Source organism: Arachis hypogaea, chromosome 16, assembly GCF_003086295.3.
Source record: "Arachis hypogaea cultivar Tifrunner chromosome 16, arahy.Tifrunner.gnm2.J5K5, whole genome shotgun sequence".
In the NCBI taxonomy this organism is placed as follows: domain Eukaryota; kingdom Viridiplantae; phylum Streptophyta; class Magnoliopsida; order Fabales; family Fabaceae; genus Arachis; species Arachis hypogaea.
In genome coordinates this window covers 86,791,024-86,816,288 of record NC_092051.1, presented here as the reverse complement: position 1 = coordinate 86,816,288, position 25,265 = coordinate 86,791,024, and the positions used below count along the sequence as shown (strand labels likewise).

The window sequence follows — 25,265 nt, the reverse complement described above, 5'->3', positions numbered from 1 at the left end:
GAAAGGATGCGAGAGTAGATTTTAGTGCTCTTGGCTTGGGATGGTAACTTAGGTGAAATTGAGTTGCTAATGTCCAAGTCTTGATGATTGGTGTCCATTAACTCTAGCTTTCCCTAAAGTAATTAGTGAGAAGGTTAGGACTTATGGATTAGGATTAGTGTAGCTCATTTAACTTTCCTTTACTCCTTGTTAGAGGATGACTTAATGGGATTAATGCTTGCAATTATCATGTTGTGGTTAATGACAAGGATATAGATCCTTGACCATCATTCCGTGCCAAGACCTTTTTATCATTTGAATTTCTCTTTACTTTCTTGCCATTTACTCTTCATGTTTCTTATCTCAAAACCCCAAACACTTGCCATAACCAATAACAAGAACACTTCCCTGCAATTCCTTTGAGAGACGACCCGAGGTTTGAATACTTCGGTTTATATTTTTGGGATTTGTTACTTGTGACAACCAAATTTTTGTATGAAAGGATTATTTGTTGGTTTAAAAACTATACTTGCAACGAGAATTTATTTGAGAAATTCTTTACCGTAAAAAAATCCATTCATCAAAATGGCGCCGTTGTTAGGGATTTGATGCACCAGTATTTCGTGGTACATTTTGTGCTTAATTTAGGTGGATTTCATCCATTATTCCCACATTTATCCAATGAAATAGCATGGTTTCATAATTTATCCTTAATTTATGCTTAAGTGTAAAAACATGCTTTTTAGGTCCTTAATTGGTTAATTTTGATTCACCTTTGATTCCACTAGATGCCTTGATGTGTTTGTTAGTGATTTCAGGATCAAAGGGCTAGGAATGGACCAAAGGAATGAAGAGAAAAGCATGCAAAGTGGAGAAATCATGGAAAATCAAGAATATGAGAGGCACTAACGACGTGCACGCGCAATAGACGCGCACGCGTGAATTTGAAGTTGCAAGGCGACGCGTACGCATACATGACGCGTACGCGTGGATAGCGAAATGGCCAAGCGACGTGTACGCGTGACCCACGCATACGCATCGATGCTCGCACATGACATCTTTAGTGAAATCGTGTCTGGCAAATTCAGAGAGGTTCTTGGCCTAATTTTGAGTGGAATTTTGGCGGGAAAAAGATTAAAAGGACCAAGGATTGAAGGGATTCACATATTTCAATATCTTTGATCTTTTACACACATTAGTTTTGTTTTAGAGTGAGTTTTCTAGAGAGATAAGCTCTCTCTTCTCTTTAGAATTAGGATTACGTTAGATTAGGAATTCTTAGATCTAGGTTTAATTCATGATTTGATTTACTTTTCCTTTGCTAATTCTTGTTCCTCTATCTTTCCTCTCTTTAGTTTTGCATTTCAATTTTTGTAATTCTCTACTTTTTTTATTGATGTACTCTTGTTCTTTCTATTTCTCTTTTAATGCAATTCATGTTTCATGTTCCCTTATTGTTGATTTGGATTGTTGTTGTTAATTTTCTTGCAATTGATAGTGTAGATTTACTTTACTTGCAATTTGATTTTACTTTCCTTTTATGCCTTCCAAGTGTTTGATAAAATGATTGGTTGGATTATAGAGTAAATTTTTCTCCTCTTGGCTTTGGTTGAGTAATTAGAGACTCTTGAGTTATCAAACTCTTTTGTTGGTTGATAATTGAAAGTTGCTAGTTGATTTGAATTCCACTAACTCTAGTCTTTCCTTAGGAGTTGACTAGGACTTGTGGAATCAAATTGATTTATCCACTTGACTTTCCTTCATAGTTAGAGGTTGACTAACTGGGAGCAATGGACAATTGATGTCACAATTGAGGAGGATAATGAGGATAGGACTTCTAGTTCTCATACTTTGCCAAGAGCTTTCTTAGCTATTAGTTTAATTCTTGCAATTTACTTTTCTTGTTCTTTTATCCAAAACCCCAAAATATACATCTCATGACCAATAGCAAGAACACTTCCCTACAATTCCTTTGAGAGACGACCCGAGGTTTGAATACTTCGGTTATTATTTTTAACGGTTTGTTACTTGTGACAACCAAATTTTTGTATGAAAGGATTGTTTGTTGGTTTAGAAACTATACTTGCAACGAGATTTCATTTGTGAATTTCTAAACCGTCAAAAATCCATTCATCAAAATGGCGCCGTTGCCAGGGAATTTACAAATGTGCATTTGTTATTGGTTATTGTATATATGTGAATATTATGAATATGTTTGCCTTTTGTTTTTTTATTAGCTCTTGCTAGTTTAGGATTTGATTCTTACTAGTTCTTGTTTTTATTTTCTATTTTCACTATGAAATCTCATTCTTTTGGCTATGAGTTTGGTTATAACTATGTTGTACGAAATAGAGATTATAATGACAACATGCATCAAGGATGGAACGATCAAAGGTGGGAGGAGCCTCAAGCATATAGACAACCTTCTTGGCACCAACCTCCTTCGGTTTCATATAGGTATAACTCCAATCCTAATGCATATCAATCTAATGGCTATGGTGAACCCCCTTGTGACTATCAGCAACCATATGCCTATGGACCAACTCCACAAAATAGCTTTGAATCACCATACTCACACGCACCTTTTCACCAAATACCTTCTTACGACCCTCATCCATCATATAACCAATCAGCTCCACCTCATCCTTGTGACCATTATGTAAGAAAACCCATAGAACCACCCACATTCCAATATAATTACTTCCAAGAACTACCTCAATACACATCATCTCCATATTTCCATCAAGAAGAACCACCTTCCCACTATGAACCCTTTCTTCAAAATAATGAACCCTCCTATCCACCCCAAACCTCAATGGATGATTCTCTCCCATTATACCTTCAAAGACAAGAGGAGATGAAAATGGAAATACTAGAAGTCACGGCCGCCCTCACAAAGTAGTAAACGCTTCAGTATCACGACTCTTATACGCTCAAAGTACTTCTGTGGCCAATTATGAAGAAGCAAATGAAGAGTGTAGCATGAAGGAGAGATTAGAAACTCCAGGTGAGAATAAGGAGTGGGATTTTGTATTGGAACAGTTGGAGGAAGCCATGATTGTTGAAGAAGAGGAAGAAGTGGTTGAAGACTTAGAAGATGCGGAGCCACCATGGGAATCTCAAGAACCTCTCTCCAAGAAGCTTGAAATTTATGTTGAGGAGGGTGTACAACCCCCAAGGCATATCATAGTTGGGGACCTTGAAGAGGTTGATCAATAGATGGATTCAATCATTGATGAATTTTTATCTAAAATTGAATCCATCCCCATGGGCATGAATTTGAGATCACTAAAGACAACTCTTCACCAAATGACATTGGTGACCTTGTTGAAGGTTCTTCCAATGAATGTGAAATTGATATTGAAGTGGACTTTTGAAAACCTCCTAAATTTGATTCGGTTGATGATGAGGATGCGTTGGAAGAAGTTGACAAGCAAGGAGATGTTGAAAGAAGTTGTCAAGAGGTGGAAGTCACCAAAGAAGAACTCAAGGGAGTGGAGCTTGTAAAACCGTTGGAAATACTTCCCCCAAGCCATTACCATCCATTCTTTCATTCAAGTGGGTAAATCTCTTATATCTAAGCTTCATTATCCCACTTGAATATGGTTTGCTTGAGACGGATGGCTAACTTAGAGCTCTTTGTGACTTTAAGAGCAAAAGGGAGATGGTTAGTGGTTGGCACCACAAATTGAAGTTCACAATGGTTGCATGTTCAAAGTGCAATTGTAAGGTTTGGTGTAGAGCAAGATTGCTTGGGTCTAGGAGGATGTTTGGCCACCCAAAGGAGAATTCTAAGGTCCTACCGCCCAAGGAGAATCTTGACGATCAACTAGAAGATAGGTGTGAAAATAAGATATGGGATCCTGGATCACAACATGAAGACTAACTTTGGGAGCTCATATCTTGGGTAGAACTTCACCCAAGCTTGGTAAAGACGGTTGGAAATTTTGACAACCGCTTGAGAAGCAAGCATCCTTGGCGATTCAAGGATGAATACAAGCATAAGCCACCATGACAAAGAGCGTCCCAATTGTCCAACTTAAGGACATAAACTAAAAGTGCTATGTGGGAGACACCCCACCATGGTAACTTCTTTCCATACTCTTGTAGATATAATCAATAAGTGATTCGAGTTGCCATTGTAGGTAGTTTTCCTTCTTTGAATATTCTTGTTTCCATGCTTTGATTGTTAGTTTATTTAAATTGTACATGTAGCTTGAATTGTATGTTGCTTGTATTGCAAGTTTGCTTAGTTTAGTATTTGAAAATGTTTGAAAAAATCAAATTTTTTGTTGCTAACATTCATTTTGGTTGGTTTTGAGTTGTAGAGAGTGCTAGGAGTGCTTTAGGCTCTGTTTTGGTGTTCTAACAAAAAAAAGGAGGCAGTCACGCGTACGCATACCCGACACATACGTGTCTATGTGCCAACATGCCCCCAAACATTTTCCAGAGAGTTGTGCCCATCTTATGCCAATTTTGTGCCCCCATCCTATGCGTACGCATAGATTGACACTCTCACCATCCACGCTCACGCGTATACGATGCATACGCGTCGATTCTCTTCTCTGTCCACCCACGCGTACGCGTCAGAGATGCGTACACATGGATTCAAAATCATTAACACCCTTCAGACACGTAAGCCCTAGCACAAACGCGTCCATCCCCCTTCAACGTTCCATTTCCTCTTCTCCTTCTTTCCCCCAACCTCGATAACCACTCTGCAACCACCACAACCAGCACAGTCCGATGATGAAACCGCTGCCCCTCTTTCTCCTTTCTCATCTTTTCTCTCTTTCTTTCTTTTTCCCTTTCTCCTCCTACCCCTCTTAGTCGTTCTCTTTCTCTACTACTTCCCAGGGTAGAATCTGGTGCCCTGTGCTCCGTTACTGTCCCCGTTCTCTGCTCTGCGCTGCGCTACTCACTGTTGCTGCAGCACCACCACTGGGCCATTAGCGCCTCCATTCCCTTCCAGTCGCTGGCCATTCCTCTTCCAATCCCATTTCTGCTTTTCATTACAGGTTCTCTATCCTCCCCTGTTACTGCTTCATGCTCTGTTTTAATTTTTGTATAGATTAAGTTGTTCTGTTAATATTAGTGGTTCAATGTTTGTTTGATTAGGTCAGATAGATTACATGTGGTTAGGTAACTAGGATGTGGTTAGAGGACTCTAGGCCTGATAAGTGCTCCGTTCTTTTTTTTGTTATCTGAAATGGCTGAATGTATTTGCTTGTTGCATGGCAATGATGTTGTTGTCCTGTGCATCTCATGTACTCTTGTGTTCATGGTGAATTCATATAAATTGATTAATTATTGCCTTGCTAGCTTGATGCTGTCTGTATTCATATGTGTGATTTTTGCTGCTACTTATTGTCCGGAAACGTCCAAATTACTACCGGAATGCTGCTGAAGTTTTTTGGAAACTTCCTTTTGTTAACTTGCAACTTAGAAATTGAACTTGGCACTTTTGAATTTGAGATTTACTTGACTTACACCAAGTTCGGTCCATAGGTTGATTCGGCCAGCTTTCGGTCTTATTTTGGTCCCCTCATATGTGTATTGATGATTGACAGAGTCAAAGTGCTAGTTGGCAAATGTCTGTGTTAATTTGAACTTGATTAACCAATCAATCTTGAACCTCTATTATGGCACGAAATGCTCAAGATAGGTCCAACTGTTTCCCTTCATGGTCGTTTTCAAGTTTATTCTTCATTGATCATTGAAGCTCTTTTCATAAACTTTCAAATGGCCTAATCTTGTGCATTCTAATTGAGGTTCTTTCAAGTTGAAATTGTTGGTGCAATCTTGCTTATGCAACCATTTTCATTGTCTAATCTGCCTTCAGTTACATAAGTACATTTTCAATCGTTCAACACCAATTTTTACATACTTAGTGACCATGAACGTTGATGATGACTTGCTTTCTTTTCCTATGCTTTCATGCATCCCATTTTCATCATCAATGTCTTGCATCATCCTCATGAATGTGAGTATGCTTGTTTATATACTTTTTGAACTTCACTTGGTTAGGTCCCATATTTGTCTTGCCACTAATTTCTAACCTAATTCTCTAACTTTGACTTAGCTGACTTCCTAATTTTTTCTTTTTCATTTTCACATTAACCCTCTGACATTCTTTTAGGCATGATGATTATTGTACTTAACAAACAATCATTTCACCCTTATTGCATGATTTCTTGGATTATATTTTTGATTGATGTCTGATTCTATTTTACTTGCATTCTAAGAATCCATTCTTTGACTCACTTCATGAGAATATTTCAACTTCTTTCTGTTGTCTCTTTCTGTCTATGCCTATATCTTTGTTTTTTCATTCCTCTGCTTTGCTTAATTTTCTATATCCTGTGATTTTTGTTTTCCAGGATGTCTGACAGAGGCAAGGGAAAAGCAAAGGTTACCTCCAAGAAGAGGAAAAAGTCTCAGTCTCTCACTATTTCTGCTTTCTCCAGTTATGCTTAGAATCCTCTCTCTGACAAGGATAAGGAGGATCAGCTCCTGCCTTCCACCATTCTAGAGAAGTTTCTAAATTTGTACTGTGAGCTCCACTTCCCGAGTTATCAGCAGCGGAAGCTCAACCTGGAGAAGAAACTAGCCATCCCTTCAGATCTAAGGCAGTCCATTGAGCTTCGGCTTGAGGGATTGAGCCTGGCCTTCACGGATAGGGAGCTAGTTAGAGTGAATGAATCATGGGTCTGGGAATTTTACTGCAATTTTTTCTCACCGACCCTTGATTCGATTCACCTGAGAGGCGGGCGAATTCTGATTTCAGATGCGGCTATTGAGGATGCACTCCACTGTCAGCCTAAGACCAGTGATACAGTTGCTTATATGCAGGCTGCGGTGGAGATGCACTGTATGACATATGATTATGATGCTCTGAGAGATATGGTTGCCGGCCTAGATGCCCCTTGGGTGTTGGATTCTGATAAAACAAAGCCCAAGGGAATGTTGTTCGAGCATCTGAATTGGGAGGCGAGGGTATGGCAACAGATTTTTGCTCATTATGTGATGCCTGCCACGCACTTCTCAGAGATTCTGGTGGACATGTCCGTGGCACACTTTCATTCCCTGCTTTGGTCACAGAGATGGCTCAACGGGCTGGTGCACCCTGGCTATCAGATGATGAGTCCCCACCCCCAGTCCACGAAAAGGAGAGACGAATTCCGTGGGGGACTTAGGTGGATGAGAGACCAGCCCCGCGGAGATCCAGAGCCCGCTCAGCGACAGCAGCATCTAAACAGCCACCTTCTTCATCAGCTGCAGCATCTGGACCCTCATCTTCCACAGCAGCAGCACCACCCACAACTGCCGGTCAGCCCTCACCACCGCCATCATCAGCACCTTAGCCGAAATACAGATTGATTCAGCATCTTCTCGAGCACATGGATCAGAGAGATCGTCGCATCGAGCAACGCTTTCAGTGCGTATTTCAGATGCTAGCATCACTGCGAGCAGCCATACCTCTGGACTCTGACAGTTCCAATTATTCTGGGGAGGAGGCGGATCCCGAGGAGGAGGTTAGGCAGGCAGAGGCACCTCCAAAGCCCCAGACAGATGCAGATGTTGACCCTTCCACCTAGTCTTGTGGCATCGGGGATGATGCTTCATTCTAAGTGTGGGGAGGTTGACATCGTCGGCGGAGATGTTATTTTGGTGATCATTTCAGACTTCAGCCTTAGCTACTTCCTTTTGTTTTATTTTAGCACTTGCACTTACTTTGGATTATTGTATTGGTATTTTGGATACGTTTGTTTATAGTATGCATTTTCCATCTTTTGTTTGTGTATATTTTGATATTTCTAGTTTGATTTACATTCTTAGTTGATATAGTATTTTAGTTTATGAGTTTAGTTGTGATTGAAAAATATGAATTATTAAGCTTAGTTTACCCCCTTTTGCTTATGAGATTTGGTTTGATTGAAAAAAGGGATTAAACTAAAAATTTTTACATTTCTCAATCACAACATTGCAATTAGATAAGAAACTTTGTCAAAATAATGAGATTTTCCAAGAAATTTACTTATAGGGCCCCAATTAATTTGAGTAAAAATTTTTATTGAACTTGCTTGAGTTATATCTTGTGGAACATGTTTTAAGCTAAGAACACAAGCTTGTGAGTTTTGAGCCTAATGGTGTGGTTACATCTTATAACCACTTTATTTCGTTATTGTGTGCGTTATTCTCTTCCTATGATTGTGATCCTTGATTTGTTTGATTCTTTATATCAATTATTCCTTGTATACAAGCATATATATGATTGAGGCCATTGTTCATTTAGCTCACTTACCCAAATAGCCTACCTTTCATCAACCCTTGTTAGCCAATTTTGAGCTTATTTTAGATCCTCTTTGTTCTTAATATTAGCACATTACAAGCCTTAAAGTAAAAAACAATAAATGTCCTTTATTTGGATCTTTGATTAGTTTAGGCTAGTGAGAGTGTGTATCATTCAATTGTGGGAAAACTTGGGACATTGGTTGGGAAAAAGCTGTGTGTTGTGTTTTTGTTACAAATATTGGAAATTGGGTACATACTCATGTGTTAATTAAATATAAAATCATATGCATTGATAATTTTGTATGTCCTTTATTACAAAGAAAAAAAGAAAATGATGAGAAAATAAAAAGAAAAAAATAGATACCAAAAGAAAAAAATATATATATAGAAAAAATAAGAGAAAGAAAGAAAAAAAAAAGAAAAGTAATAAAATGGGGACAAAATGTCCCAAAGTGAAACTCAATAATAATCAATGCATATGAGTTGTGATCAAGAAAAGAATGCATGAGTATGTGAAAAGGTGAAAAATGGGTAGTTAGGTTAGCTTTGAAATTGTATAAGTTGTCATAGGTTAGGTGGGAAGTTTAAGTTGATCAAAGATTCAAATCCCAAGCTCACTTGACCATATGCATCTGTACCTTGACCCTAGCCCCATTACAACCTAAGAAATGACCTCATGATATTTGTATGCATGCATGGAATAATTGTTGATTGTTAGATGAAAAACAAATCTTGGAAAGCATGATTTTGGGGGGGGGGAGAATTGAGTTATCAATCCTATACACTTGAGCGACTAGAGCGGATAGACATCCGGTGAGGGTTTGATGCTCAATTACATGTTTTCACGCTTGATCATCTTTTCTTGCAAGTTTGTATACTCTTTAATGACTCAATTAAATTGTGATTTGGCTTGGTTGTTAATACCCTTAGCCCGTATGCTTATATTGGTTTTCTTGGAAATTGACTTATTTTGACTAAGGACTTGCATCTATTTAGGTAGATTGCATATAGTTTAGTTGCATTGAATAAATGTTGATACCCTTCGTCTTTTTCTTGGTTAAGCATAAAGACATGCTTGGTTTAAGTGTGGGGAGATTTGATGCACCACTATTTCGTGGTACATTTTGTGCTTAATTTAGGTGGATTTCATCCATTATTCCCACATTTATCCAATGAAATATCATGGTTTCATAATTTCTCCTTAATTTGTGCTTAAGTGTAAAAACATGCTTTTTAGGTCTTTAATTGGTTAATTTTGATTCACCTTTGATTCCACTAGATGCCTTGATGTGTTTGTTAGTGATTTCAGGATGAAAAGGCTAGGAATGGACCAAAGAAGTGAAGAGAAAAGCATGCAAAGTGGAGAAATCATGGAAAATCAAAAATCTGAGAGGCACTCAACTACGCGCACGCGTGAATTTGAAGTTGCAAGGCAACGCGTACGCGTACATGACGCATACGCGTGGATAGCGAAATGGCCAAGTGACGCATATGTGTGACCCACGCGTATGCGTCGATGCTCGCACGTGACTTCTTTAGTGAAATCGTGCATGGCAAATTCAGAGAGGTTCCTGGCCCAATTCTAAGTGGAATTTTGGCGGGAAAAGATTAAAAGGACCAAGGATTGAAGGGATTCACATCTTTCAATATCTTTGATCTTTTACACACTTTAGTTTAGTTTTAGAGTGAGTTTTCTAGAGATAGAAGCTCTCTCTTCTCTCTAGATTTAGGATTAGGTTAGATTAGGAATTCTTAGATCTAGGTTTAATTCATGCTTTGATTTACTTTTCCTTTGCAAATTCTTATTCCTCTACCTTTCCTCTCTTTAGTTTTGTATTTCAATTTTTGTAATTCTCTACTTTGTTATTGATGCACTCTTGTTCTTCTATTTCTCTTTTAATGCAATTCATGTTTCATGTTCCCTTATTGTTGATTTGGATTATTGTTGTTAATTTCCTTGCAATTGATAGTGTGGATTTACTTTACTTGCAATTTGATTTTACTTTCCTTTTATGCCTTCCAAGTGTTTGATAAAATGCTTGGTTGGATTATAGAGTAGATTTTTCTCCTCTTGTCTTTGGTTGAGTAATTGGAGACTCTTGAGTTATCAAACTCTTTTGTTGGTTGATAATTGAAAGTTGCTAGTTGATTTGAATTCCACTAACTCTAGTCTTTCCTTATGAGTTGACTAGGACTTTAGGAATAAAATTAATTTATCCACTTGACTTTCCTTCATAGTTAGAGGTTGACTAAGTGGGAGCAATGGACAATTGATGTCACAATTAAAGAGGATAATGAGGATAGGACTTCTAGTTCTCATACCTTGCCAAGAGCTTCCTTAGCTATTAGTTTAATTTTTGCAATTTACTTTTCTTGTTCTCTTATCCAAAACCCCAAAATATACATCTCATGACCAATAGCAAGAACACTTCCCTGCAATTTCGTTGAGAGGCGACCCGAGGTTTGAATACTTCGGTTATTTTTTTTAGGGGCTTGTTACTTGTGACAACCAAATTTTTGTATGAAAGGATTGTTTTTTGGTTTAGAAACTATACTTGCAACGAAATTTTAATTGTGAAATTCTAAACCTTTAAAAATCCGTTCATCAATGGCTCTTTGATATTCTCTTATTTCATTGAGGGTGGTGGCATGTCCTTGATGCTCCATCCTCAATTGCTCCATGTTAGTGCTCAATTCTCCAAGAAAAGTTTGTCATTGATCCCAATAGCTTTGGGGAGGAAAATACATCTCTTGAGGCATCTCAGGGATCTCATACTGAGGCAGGTGCACAGGCTCTTGTGCATGCTCTCTAGGTTGCTGCATTCGCTTCTTAGTGATGGGCTTATCCTCCCCAATGGAGACATCTCCATTTATGATAATTCTAGCTGAATTGCATATGTGACATATGAGGTATGGGAATGCCAACCTGGCATTGGTGTGAGGCTTCTCAGCTACCTTGTACAATTCTTGAGGAATCACCTCATGTCCACCTCAATTCCAATCATGATGCAGCGAATCATGATGGCTTTGTCAATAGTCACTTCTGACCAGTTGCTAGTAGGATGATAGATCTTTAGATGAATTCCAACCATCCTCTAGCTATGGGCTTTAGGTCAACCCTTCTTAACTGAATAGACTTGCCTTGGGAATCATTTTTCCACTGTGCGCCTTCTACATAGATATCTGAGAGCACTTGATCCAATCTCTGATCATGGTTGACTCTCCTAGTGTAAGGATGAAGATCTCCTTGCAATAGAGGCAAGTTGAACGCCAACCTCATGTTTTTTGGGCAGAAATCTATGATTCATCCTCGGACCATGGTGATCCAATTCCTTGGATTTGGGTTCACACTAGTGTCATGGTTTTTAGTAACCCATGCATTAGCATAGAAATCTTGCACCATGAGAATCACAACATCTTGGATGAGATTGGTTAGGACTTCCCAACCTCTTCTCCAGATTTTTCTTCGGATTTCCAGATACTCATTCTTCTTGAGCATGAAAGGGACCTCAGGGATCACTTTCTTCTCAGCCATTACTTCATAGAAGTGGTCTTGCTGGGATTTGGTGATAAATCTCTCCATCTCCCAAGATTCTAAGGGATTGGCTAATGTTTTTCCTTTCTTCTTCTTAGAGGAGTCTCCAACCTTGGGTGCCATGAATGGTAATGGAAAGAAAAAAAAGCTATGCTTTTTCAACACCAAACTTAAAACTTTGCTCGTCCTCGAGTAAAATTAAAGGAAGAAAAAGAATGGAGTAGAAGAAGAAGAAAATAGAAAGAGGGAGAGGGAAAGAGAGGGCTCGGTCTTATGAGTGTTTTAGTGTATGAGAGGTGTCTGTATGAAGGGTGATGGAGAGGGGTATTTATAGGAGTGGGTAGGGTTTGGGTTCAGCCATAGGGTGGGTTTTGGGAGGAAAATTTGATTTTGAAGTGGGTGGGGGTAGGTGGGAGTTATAATGGATGTGGGGAAGTGGTATGGATTTGATTGGGCTAGGGTTTATTTAGGAGGTGTAAAAGTAGGTAGGGTAGGTAGGGTGGGTGAAAGATGCTGTGGGACCTACAGGTTTTGCTAGGGAATTCCAAATTCCCTGCTCTCTTGCACTGGCATTTGAATGCCCAGGGGCTGCTCCCTAGCTGGTGTTCAACACCAGCAATGCTCCCCTCTTGGGGCGTTGAACGAGCCCTCACTGGCGTTCAACTTTGACACTCTATCCAGAGTGCTCTATTTTTACTGCTGTGAATTTTGTCTCTTGACTGATGCATATGATCATGACTCTAACAACTGAAAGAAAGATGAAAAAATAATTGTAGTTGAGTAAAGTTGGGTTGCCTCCCAACAAGCACTTTTTTAAAGTCACTAGCTTGACCTTTAGCTCCTTATGGAAGAGAGTATGGTCTCATATTTTTGCCCTGTACAGTGAATTTCCTTCATGTCCTCTCATGAATGAGCTCTACATGCTCCAGAGATAGGACACGACTCACTGTATGTGGTAGGACTGGATTTTTAGTGAAGACAACTCTCATGCCAGGTGAGAGGCCTTCAGTAGGAACTTTCTTGTTCCTCCAGCATTTAGGTACTTTCTTTTTCGTACTTTGTGCTTAGAGCTTGTTGAGGGCTGCCCAACACCAAACTTAGAATTGATGTCTGGGGGCTCTGTAAAGCTCTGCATAGGCACACTAGGTGTTGTACAGTTGTTTCTTTCTTATCAGAGGGAAAATTAGGATTGGACATCTTAAATAAGATGTAGTCCTCTCCTAATAGGAAAACTATTTCTCCCTTAGCTATATTAATCAAGGCTTTTGCAGTAGCTAAGAAGGGTCTTCCAAGGATGACACAGTCATCCTCATACTCTCCAATGTCCAAGACAATGAAGTTTGCAAGGATGTAATGGTTTTCAACCTTAACCAAGATGTCCTCTACTAAGCCATATGGCTTCTTCATGGTCTTGTCTACCATCTCTAGTGCAATGTGTGTAGGTTGTACCTCAAGGATGCCCAGATTCTCCACTACTGAGAGTGGAATGAGGTTAATACTTGACCCTAGGTCACACAGAGCCTTTTCAAAGGTCATAGTGCAAGGAATCAGAAAGCATCTAGGATCTGGAAGCTTCTGAGGTAGCTCTTTCTGAACCAAGGCATGGAGTTCTTTGGTAAGTAGTGGAGGTTCTTCCCCCAGATGCTTTGTACCAAATAACTCGGTATTCAGCTTCATTAGAGCTACTAGGAAATGAGCAACTTGCTTTTCCTTAGTGTCTTCATCTTCATCTAAGGATGAGTAGTCATCAGAACTTATACACTGCAGAAGTGCATTCAAAGGAACCTCAATTGTCTTTATGGTTTCCTTTGGTTCTGGGCTAGAAGGTTATTGAGTGGGATTTAAGCACTCAAAGGATGTGCATTAGCTGGCATTCAACGCCAGCTCTGTCAGCTTATTGGGCGTTGAACGCCTTTGCTGTCTACCCTGACTGGCATTAAATTCTAGTCCCTCTAGCATTCTGCGCGTTGAACGCCCAACAGGGATGTCCTTGCTGGCGTTCAACGCCAGCTTCCCTGGGTTGGTGGGCGTTGAACGCCTAGTGAGGTGTTCAGCGCCAGAATAGCTGCTTGGTTGGGCATTGAACGCCTAGTGATGGGTTCTTCACTGGCGTTCAGTGTTAGAAAGCCTTCCTGTTTGGGCATTGAACGCCCAGCCAGTGCTCCCTGACTGGCGTTCAACACCAGCTTTTCTGCCAGGATGGGTATTAAATGCCCAGTGAGGGCTTCGTCACTGGCGTTTATCACCAGGCTTGCTGCCATTGTGGGCGTTGAATGCCCAGTGAAGGCTTCTTCACTGGCATTCAATGCCACCCCATTCTCCTCTAATTCGGACTCTACCTCCATGGTTATGCCCTTACACTCTTCTCTAGGATTAACCTCAGTATTATTGGGAAGAGTGTTTGGAGGAGTCTTAGGAATCCTCTTGCTCAGTTGACCAACCTGTACCTCCAAATTTCTAATGGAGGACCTTGTTTCATTAATAAAATTGTGGGTGGTCTTAGTGAGGTTGGAAACTAGAATGGCTAAGTCAGAGAGGCTCTGCTTAGAGGTTTTTATATTCCCTTGAGAAGATGGGAATGGTGGTCTGTTATTGAACCTATTTCGGTTCCTAGCACCTTGGTTGTTATTGAAACCTTGTTGAGGTTTCTGTTGATCCTTCCATGAGAGGTTAGGATGATTCCTCCATGAAGGGTTGTAAGTGTTTCCATAGGGCTCTCCCATGTAATTCACCTCCTCCATGGTGGGTTGATTAGGATCATAAGCTTCTTCTTCAAGAGAAGCTTCCTGATTACTACCAGCAGCAGTTTGCATCCCAGTCAGATGTTGAGAGATCATGTTGACCTGTTGGGTCAGGATCTTATTCTGAGCCAGGATGGCATTCAGAGTCTCAACTTCATGAACTCCTTTCGTCTGAGAGATTCCATGGTTTACAGGGTTTCTTTCAGAAATGTACATGAACTAGTTGTTAGCAACCATTTCAATGAGCTCTCTTGCTTCTGCAGGTGTTTTCTTCAAGTGGAGGGATCTACCTGCAGAGCTATCCAATAAAATCTTGGATATTTCAGACAAGCCATCATAGAACACGCCTATGATGGACCACTCTAAAAGCATATCAGGAGGACATCTCCTGATCAGTTGCTTGTATCTTTCCCAAGCTTCATAGAGGGATTCACCTTCTCTTTGTCTTAAGGTTTGAACTTTCACTCTAATCTTAGAACACACCTATGATGGACCACTCTGAGTGCATATCAGGAGGACATCTCCTGATCAGTTGCTTGTATCTTTCCCAAGCTTCATAGAGGGATTCACCTTCTCTTTGTTTGAAGGTTTGAACTTTCACTCTAATCTTGCTCATCCTTTAAGGAGGAAAGAACTTAGCCAGAAAAGCATTTACAAGCCTTTCCCAAGAGTCAAGACTCTCTCTAGGTTGGGTATCCAACCATAGCTTAGTTCTATCTCTTAAAGCAAAGGTAAAGAGCATCAGCTTATAGACTTCAGGATTAACTCTATTAGTATTTACAGTATCACAGATCTATAAGAATTCTGCTAAGAACTGATGTGGATCTTCCATTGGAAGTCCATGGAATTTGTAGTTCTGCTACTGAAGAGAGACTAACTGAGGCTTGAGCTCAAAATTGTTAGCTCCAATGGTAGGTACAACAATGCTTCTCCCATAAAAGTCAGAGGTAGGCATGGTGAAGTCACTAAGGACCTTTCTTGGCTCCTCTTGTGGTTTCGCCATATCCTCTATTTCTTGTTCAAAACTTTTTGAAAGGTCTCTTCTGGAGTATTGTGCTTTAGCTTGTTGTAAATGCCTCCTCAGAGTCTTCTCAGGTTCAGGATTAGGAGTCAAGAGAGGTTCTTTATCCCTGTTTCTGGTCATAAACAAGATGACAAGAAAAAGAAAGATGGAAAAGAAGAAAGCTCTTTGTGTCAATTGGCAAGAAGCTCCTCCTTAAAGTCAGAAGTGAAGAAAAAAGAAGAAGAAAGAAAAGAAGTAAAAGAAGTAGAAGAGAAATACCTTGGAAATAGGAGATAAGAGTAAATAAGAGAGGATGAAAGTTGAGAAAAAGGAATAGAGGGGGGAGTAGAGTTGAATTATATAGATGTGAGAAGAAGAGTAGTATAAATAGAAAGAGTAAATAAGAGTTAAAATATTTTTATTTTTATGTTATTTATTTAATTAATTAGTTTTCGAAAATTAAGTTAATTAATTTAAAAGGAATTTAAAATTTAAATGTTAAATTTTTAAAAATAGAAGAGATAGAAGAGAGAGAAATTTTTGAAAATTAAGAGAGATGAGAGTTAGTTAGGTGGTTTTGAAAAAGAAGAGAGAGAGAGAAGATATTATTTTCGAAAATTAAGGAGGGAAAAGTTAGTTAGGATGTTTTGAAAAATAAGAGAGAGAAGATAAGATATTAATTAAGAAAAGATAAAAATAAAAAACAAAAATAAAAGATAAGATAAGATAAGAAAAGATTTGAAATTAAAGTTTGAATTTTGAAAAAGATAAGATAAGAATTTTTTTAAAAAAAGTTTTGAAAAAGATATGAAATAAAAATTTGAATTTTGAAAAAGATAAGATAAGATTTTTAAATTTTGAAAAAGATATGATATGATTTTGAAAAAGGTAATATTTTTTTGAAAAGATATGATTTTCGAAAACTTGACAACTAAGATATGATATGATAAAAATTTAAAATCAAAATTTGAATTTTTATTGTTATTTTTGAAAATTAAGCTAATATATATATATATATATATTATTTTTGAATTTATTGATGAAAGAAAAAAACACAAAAAAGACACAAGACATAAAATTTTTAGATCTAGCACCCTTTTATTTTTGAAAATTTGGAGGGAAACACAAGGGGACACCAAACTTAAAAATTTTAAGATCAAAATACAAACAAGACTCAAGAGCACTTTGAAGATGAACAAGAACACAAAGAACAAAATTTAAAGACTCAAAGAACTCAAGAACACACTACAAGAAAAAAGGCCTATGGCCACGCTTTTTTCTTGCCACGCTTCAAAAGCGTGGCCAAAAATGGTCAATGGCCACGCTTTTATGAGGGTGGCGATAGATTAGAGATTTGGCCACTTTTTTTTTTGCCACGCTTCAAAAGCGTGGCGAAAAAGATCAACGGCCACGCTTTTGTAAGGGTGGCAATTGATTAGAGAAAAGGCCACATTTTTTTTCTGCCACGCTTCAAAAGCGTGGCCATAGAGAGAAACAAGGACGTTTTAAAAGCGTGGCGACAGGGTTTCATTGCGGCCACGCTTACAAAACATGGCTATATGCTGGTACACTTTTGCCACGCTTTAAAAGCGTGGCCAAAAGTTTCTTTTCTGCCACGCTTCAAAAGCGTGGCCGTAGAGAGCAACAATAACGTTTTAAAAGCGTGGTGAGAGGCCCCCTGTAAAACTTAGAAATTTTAGAAGATTTTATTAATAGCTAATTTAGATTTATTTATCACTAAGTATTTTAATCTTTGAAATTATTTTATTGAAGATACTTAAAACAAATTTTGACTAATTGAGTTTAAAGTAATTTAAGATTTTATCTGATTTTATAATTATCGAATTATTTTCTATATTTCAAATTATAAAGTTTAGCAAATGTAAAATAATAAGAATTTTATATAATATACTTTAATTTTATTAAAATTTATTAAATTTCAATTTACCCAAAATTCCTAATTTTATTTTTATCCCAAATTAAACCCTAATTTCTAAATTAAACCCCACAAACCCTAATTTCCACCACCTCACCGTCACTCACCCTTTTTTCCACCGCCATTCCCTTCCTAACAGCACTAACACCTATCAGCTTTGGCAAAAACTAAAGAAAGAAGGAAAGAAAAGAAAAGAAAAGAGAGGGGGAACGAAGGAACAGAAGGGAGAAAGGAGGGGGAGAGAGGGCCGCGACGGGGGAGAAGAGAAGAGGTGAAGGAGACGCGCCGGCGTTGCTGGGTGTTGCCGCCGCCGTCGCAACCTTGCCGAGCCTTGGAGGGAGACCCCGCCGTTAAGCCGCGTCACCGTCGAACTCGTCCAACCGCGCCACCGCGCTCAGCCCTGTCTCGCGTCGCCACTGTGCCATGCATCACAGCCGTTCGCACTGTCAGTTTCGCGCAGGGGAAACCATGGCCGTCGAGGGTCCATCCACGCCGTAGCTGAAGCTTGAACGCCGCTGCAACCACCGCGTGTTATCGTCTTCAAATCGCCGCCGTTGGAGTCGCGAACAGAGATCGCTCGCAAGGGAAATCGTCGCGGAGCTTCCGTCGTCGCCGCGTGCTGGGCTCGCCGTCATTCTGCCCGCGCAGTTGCTGCGTTGCCGGAGCTCCTCGCCGCCGCTGCTGGCCCCGGAAACCGCCTTTCAAGCCTGTGTCTGTTGGTAAGCCCTAACCCTGCTCCAGCTTCTTTATCCGTTAAGTTCACCTTTATCGTGAGAGTTGTCGCTGAGGTTGTCTGTGCCAGGTTATACGGTCACCGTGAGTCTCTTTGCCGCCGTCCAAGCTGCCATCAGAAGGATCCACCACAGCCTCCTCTGTTCTTGTCTTCGAATCAGTACTGCCCTTTTCCAGTTTCAATCCCAATTCTGCTATTTCTGAATATGTAACTCCTCAGTCCTTACTCTGGAATGAATTTGTCTTTCCTCTGAAAGTTGCCCTGGATGAACTTGTTTATTGTGCTGTTTTGGTGTTGAATTCTGGACTTGTGATTGCTGTTTGTTGTATTTTTTTTCATTGTCCAAAATAGATGCTGTGGAAGTGTTACTGTTTCATTAATTTTTCTTGGTTGGTTGTTGCTGAGTTCTGCTCTGCTTGTTGCTTGGTCCATATTATATGAACTGCAATGATTTCAGTTTGTGGAACTGGTTAAGTCATATGAATTATGTTTGCTGCTTGCTTGAACCTGGGAAACATGCTATATTTACTGCTGCTGTTTAATAAGTGTTGCTGCTTCGTGCCATGTGTTAGCAACTCGTTTTCTTGTTGCGATTCTTTGTGCTTATTATGCATTCATGCTCATTACATCCTTAATCATTGGCTGCTGTTGATTTCTCAATTTGCATTTCCTCTTCTGCTCACTTTCTATGCATGCATATATGATGTTCATTCTTGGATTCTTTTGGGGGGGTGTTTGCCTAAATTTGCTTGGCATTGGGAAATTGTTGTATGATCATGCAATTGCACTTGGATTCTTTTGCAACAATTATTCATGGATCTTATTTTTCATTTTCTTTTCACTATTAAGTAAATAATTAAATTAATTTCACATTGTACAAAAGCACATGGGACTGTGGCCTAAAACATTGGATATCTGAAAGTAAATAGAAATTAAATTGATGTTTTCAATGAGAAGGATTTCTGCTAATTCTGAGAGATTGAGGTTATTCATTTGTTTGTGATAGAAAACATTGTGTCCCTACTTTGATGTGGTTTCTGATGCTTGCATTGTGCTGCCATTATCTAATATAATCTGAAATTCTGAACAGCCATTTGAATTTGTATTTGCATTTCTCAATCATGCACTATTATTATATTGTCTATTGTTACATATCAAAGCCCATATTGTTAACGTGGTTTCTCAGCCTGGGAAATCGTGGAATAATTATTGATTACTAGACCATATAATATTACTCTACTTAACAACATTATCTCTTTCCATTTGATGATCATAATTGCCCACCACTTCAACTGGTTATCTCTTTCTGTCATAGTGCATACTCGTGGTTGAAGTTAGATATTGAGAATGTTGTGGTTGTCCACTGTAAGGCTGGAACGAACAAGGTTGATGATTTCTAGTCTTCTATTATTCTTGAAGGTGAGTAGTATCTAAACGTTTTCTTCTAAATTTAATGAACCTGCTTTACATTTACTCCATCTTTCTTTTTATGCTGCTCAGTTTTATTTATATTTGGTAAGTTAAATGTGCTGCAGTTCTCTCCAATTGCTGAGGAGTCAATGGATTACTATAATCAGAAATGATGTGTTGATGGAAAAAGACTTGTTCTGCCCAGTCAGATTGTAAGTTCGGCTTTGCTATGTCCTAATTCAGCCGAAAATTGGGGATTTTGGAGTATTACACTCTTGCTTCTTCTTGTCTTATGTCTTACTTTATCTTTTGTAACTTAAACATGTTTTTTGTTCCCTTGTTGATTTTGCTATTTCAGAGAAGCTGTGAAACATTTTGGTCCTGGTCCTAGTGTTCCTCACAACCATACCAAGCCTTATGTACGATCTAAGGGAAGGAAGTTTGAGAGGGCTAGAGGAAGAAAGAACAACAAAGAACAACAAAGGACTTAGTGTTTAAATTATATTGTTTCTGTATTTTTCTACCGTTTTTAGTTTTGGAATTTGAACTCGAAATTTATTTTTGTATTTGAATATTAGTTTATTAATGTATAAAATAATTAAAGCAAAAATTGTCACTAATTACTGTTTGATTTGTCTTGCAATAAAAATTGCATACTATATTTATAGGTTTGGTAATAAAAAAAGATTGAAAATTTATATTGTAGTAATTAAGATCAAGTAAGGAAAAGAAATTTTTTTTTTTAATTTAACAAGCCTTTCGCCACGCTTTTAAAGCGTGGCTGTATGTCTCCCTATCGCCACGCTTTTAAAGCGTGGCCGTATCTCTCCCTATTGCCACGCTTCAAAAGCGTGGCCATATCTCTACCTATCGCCACGCTTTTAAAGCGTGGCCGTATTTCCCACCTACAGCCACGCTTTTCCAAGTGGCTGTTTGTAAAAAAGCGTGGCAAACAAAAAGCGTGGCAATAGATTGCAAAAAGCGTGGCGATAGAGCAACCGCCACCCTTTGATAGGTCACCCTTTCGAAAGCGTGGCGATAGCTCAAAAAGCGTGGCAAAAAGCTATCGCCACGCTTTTTTCAGCTTTTCGCCACGCTTTAAAAGCGTGGCAAAAGACGTGTTTTCTTGTAGTGACATAAAAAGAACACCAAACTTAAAGATTTGACACAAGATTCAAACAAAGAAACTATTTTTGAAAATTTTTTGGAAGAATGACTCAAAGAACACAAAAATTTTTATCCAAGAACAAAATAAAAGACTCAAATTAAGAACAAAGGTTAAACAAAAAAAAATTATTTTTGAAAAGCTTTTAATTTTTTTGAAAATTTGAAGAAGAAAATAGAAATAAAAGATTCAAATCAAAGTTATACTCTTGCAAAAATCAAAGACTCAACAAGAACATAAGTTGAACAAAGAAAAGAAAAAATATTTTTGAAAAGGTTTTTAATGATTTTTGAAAATTAGAGAAGAAGAAAACAAAAATAAAGGACTCAATTAAAATAAAATAAAATAAATTACCTGATCCAGGGAACAAGACAATCTGTTAGTTTGTCCAAACTCAACAATCCCCGGTAACGGTGCCAAAATCTTGGTAGTACAAATCCCCACACCTTCGTACTGTTGTACCAGGAAGTGCACTGGGTCGTCCAAGTAATAGCTGAGCGAGTTAGGGTCGATCCCACGAGGATTGTGGTTTGAAGCAAGCATATGGTTATCTTGCAGGTCTTAGTAAGGCAGATCAGGAAGTTGTTGGATATGGAATAGTATTAGGACTTTTGGATTCAGCAATAATTGGGATATGTTGAAGGATTAGAGTTGCTTTGTCTGTCTGAATTAACTCTGGTACTACTATCTTCTCTGCTTGTGAATGATCTTCTTCTATGGCAGGCTGTATGTGATCAACGCCATGGGCTGTGGTCATTGATATCCTCTGCTATAGATTGAACGCCATTGGCCGTGGTCATCCAATCTGACGAAGGGTGAAGCGCTAGAAAGTCATTCTCCTAATGATCCTACTCAAAGCGCCACAGACAAGATCAAATCTTCCGGATTAGAGAACACTGCTTCTTTGGATTCTAGCCTATACCACAGAGACCCTAATCTCCCCAGAAATTGTCTGAACTGGTGTCTCGAGAAGTCCCCAATGAAGTCGTGGAATAACGTTTGAGAGATGTATAAACATAGTTGTTGGCTCGTGCTTTCTAGTCACGTATTCACATGAACCAAGTAGACGCGGGTGTTTGTCAGGCATGTTTGTCTTAATGTGATTAACAGAGCTAATTTGTCAGATCATCCTATCCACCATGGTGAAGATCAGATATACATCTTAGAAACAGATCAAACACGGATCGGAGAAGAAATAGTAATACTTTTGTTAATTCATAGGACTCAGTAGGGCTCCTCCCCTCAATCTAGGAGGTTTTAAAACTCATGCTGAAGTAAAACGTGTATATGTTCGAAAATATGATCCAAATGCTCTAAATTACATAAAATAAATCCCTTAAATACTAAACAGATGACTAGTAAGGGTAAAATAGTCTTTATGGTGCTAAAATCCACTTCTGGGGCCCACTTGCTGAGTGTTTGGGCTGAGCTTTGATGAGATACACGTGCTATGAGGTCTCTTGAGCGTGGAACGTCAGCTAGGGGATCCTCTTTGGGCATTTGTACATTGGTCTCTGCTCATTGGGCGCTGAACGCCTGGTAGGGGGCAAGAAGCTGGTGTTGGACGCTAGTTTTGAGCCTTCAAATCCGAATCAAAGCATAGACTATTATATATTGCTGGAAAGCTATGGAAGTCAGCTTTCTATAGCCATTAATAGCTCCAGAAAATCTCTTCCAAATGCAGGCTAGTCAGATCCGGACAGCATCTGTAGTGCTTTCTCTGTCTTTGAATCAGACTTCTGCTCTAGCTCCTCAATTTCAGCCAGAAAATACCTGAAATTATCCAAAAATACAAAAACTTATAGTAGAATCCAAAAATACAAATTTAACACTAAAACTTATAAAAACTTAATAAAAACTAAATAAAAATTACTAAAAATAATATGAAAATGATGTCAAAAAGCGTATAAAATATCCGCTCATCACAACTCTTGAAAGTAAAATGAATTTAAAAAAAGCCCCTACCTCAACTCGTCGAAACTCTCAAATCCAAACGCGTCTAAAAACCTTATTTCTCTTGTCCAGCAACAGCGGCAGAGAGCTTCAGCGACAATGCAGTCGCTTGTTGTCACACGCAGCAGTGCCACTGTCACCTCCAATTTTCCGGTTAGCCTCAAACAACAACAGCGGCGGCTCTTGACAACTCTGGTGGCTGCAATGGTGGTGAAGAAAACCACCACACTGTCCCCTCTTCTCTATCGCGTCCTCTCTCTATCTTGTCTGGCTCTTCTCACGGCAGCTCGACGGCAATGCTCCTCACGACTGCGGTTATGGAAGGTTCAACGGCTCCCTCCGGTGACTTCTCCCAAACAAAAGTGACGTCAAAGTGAAAAGGAGAAGATACGAACACTTTATTCATATTATATTTTTATTGGAGTTATGGAGCTCAAGAAATTGAACGACGAAGGTTGGAGATTCCATGGTTTTTCATTCTCTCTCCCTCTCACGCCCTATCTTTCTTTTTTCTTTCTTAATGAATACTGTGAGAATGATGATGGTTAATGAGAAATTAGAGTGATTAAGTGATTAGATGACACGTGAGGGGGGTACCTATCACGGTTTTGAGCTACTGAGTCAGTGATTCAAGTTATAAATATCTTAAACAGATAATTATGAATGTTAGATACATTAAAACACAAGTAATAAAATATATGAGTTACTAATATAAATGACATCAGTAACATAATGATAAAAGATATACGATGTAGCATTAGAAAAGCTAAGTTCACCGAAGAGTACCGATATTTACTCATATCGCGGATATCAAGCTCGATAACAATATCATTAACTAAACTCTAGTTTTAAATTAAAAATGTCATTTACTCAAATTAAAATATATATATATATATATAATTTTTATTACTTATAAATTACTAAAATTATAGTTCAATTATGTAAAATATTTCATCATAACAATAATATATATAAGAATCTGAATTTAATTGAACTCAAATAGTTATAAAATTAATTTAGTTACTTTTAATAAAATAATATCTAAAAATAATGAATTCAATTTAATAAATAAATCAAGTTAAAATAAATTGATAATAGTTAAAGTTTCAAAAATATGGGGTGTTACAATCTACCTACGTTTAAAAAAAATTTTTCCCTTGAAAATTGATGAGATAAAAAAAAGATTCATCCTAACTTTCCTTTTCAAACATGTCAACAAAAAATAGAAAGATTTGGCATGTTCAATTTCAAACATGAGAAAAATCAAAGTCATACTGACAAGATGGATGTTCCAAAAAGTTCAAGTAGACAGTTAGGAACATGGTTGACGAGAGGATTTTTGCCAGTAAAGAATGTCATAAAAACAGTCGCGTTGTAGATATAGTCTCTAAACCGACAAAAATCCCTTCGTACAAATGTTTTGGTTGTCACACGTAACAAACCCCTTTTAAAATTGATAACCGAGTATTTGAACCTCGGATCGTCTTCTCAAGGAATTGCAGGGAGGTATGTTCTTATTATCGGTTATAAGTTTGTAAATTGGGGTTTAGGAAGTAAGGTGGGAATATGTTGAATGATAAATAAATTAAAATAATAATAATAAAATAAACTCTTGGCAAAGTATGAAGAATTGGAAGTCCTATCCTTGTCAATTGCGATGAGAATTGGGTTTTAATCCCACTTTGTTAACCTCTAACTATGAAGGTAGATCAAGTGGATTAATTAGCTTAATCCTCAGGTCCTAGTCAATTCCTATGGAAAGACTAGAGTTATTGGAGCAACTCCCAATTTCAACCACTGCTTTATTTGACAGCTCAAGCGTTACCAATAAATCAACCAAAGCCAAAAGGGAAAAATCCAAATTATTTATATAATAAAAAGGAGCAATCATAAGTCTGAAATACCTCAAGATATATTAAATAGAAAATCAATCTAAACATAGAGAGTCATAAACAAAATTGAGAAAAGAAATAAAAAGAACATTGAACCTGGGAAGAAGTTGAAATAATAATACATCCTAATTCCTTTAAGAGGAATCCTAATCCTAAATCCTAAGAGAGAGGAGAGAACCTCTCCCTCTAAAAACTACATGAAAAGTGAATTATGGAAGCGTTCTTATGAATGGATGCATTCTTCCACTTTATAGACTCTAATCTGTGTTTTCTGGACCGAGAATTGGGTCAGAAACAGCCCAGAATTCGCTGGTCTCGAATTCAAATGCGCTGATTCCCGTCACTGTGACGCGGCCGCATGGATCACGCGGTCGCGTCGCCTAGCGTTAGGGGAACTATAGCATATTATATATCAAATCGAAGCCCCAGACGTTAGCTTTCCAACGCAACTGGAACCGCGTCGTTTGGACCTCTATAGCTAAAGTTATAGCCGTTTGAGTGCAGAGAGGTCAGGCTGGACAACTTAGCAATTTCTCTAACTTCTTGCATTCCTTCCACTTTTGCATGCTTTCTTCCCATCCTCCAAGCCATTCCTGCCTTATAATATCTGAAAACACTTAACA

The 25,265-nt window shown here is 38.4% G+C and overlaps 1 long non-coding RNA gene across 1 annotated transcript; it reads left to right on the top strand.

Annotated features, from left to right (window-relative positions):
* The first annotated feature begins 18,142 nt into the window (after window positions 1–18,142).
* On the top strand, window positions 18,143–19,887 carry LOC140179816 (uncharacterized). The gene is made up of 3 exons (XR_011873637.1): window positions 18,143–18,429; window positions 19,538–19,641; window positions 19,758–19,887. It is a non-coding gene; the product is annotated as an uncharacterized lncRNA (long non-coding RNA).
* Window positions 19,888–25,265: the final 5,378 nt, after the last annotated feature.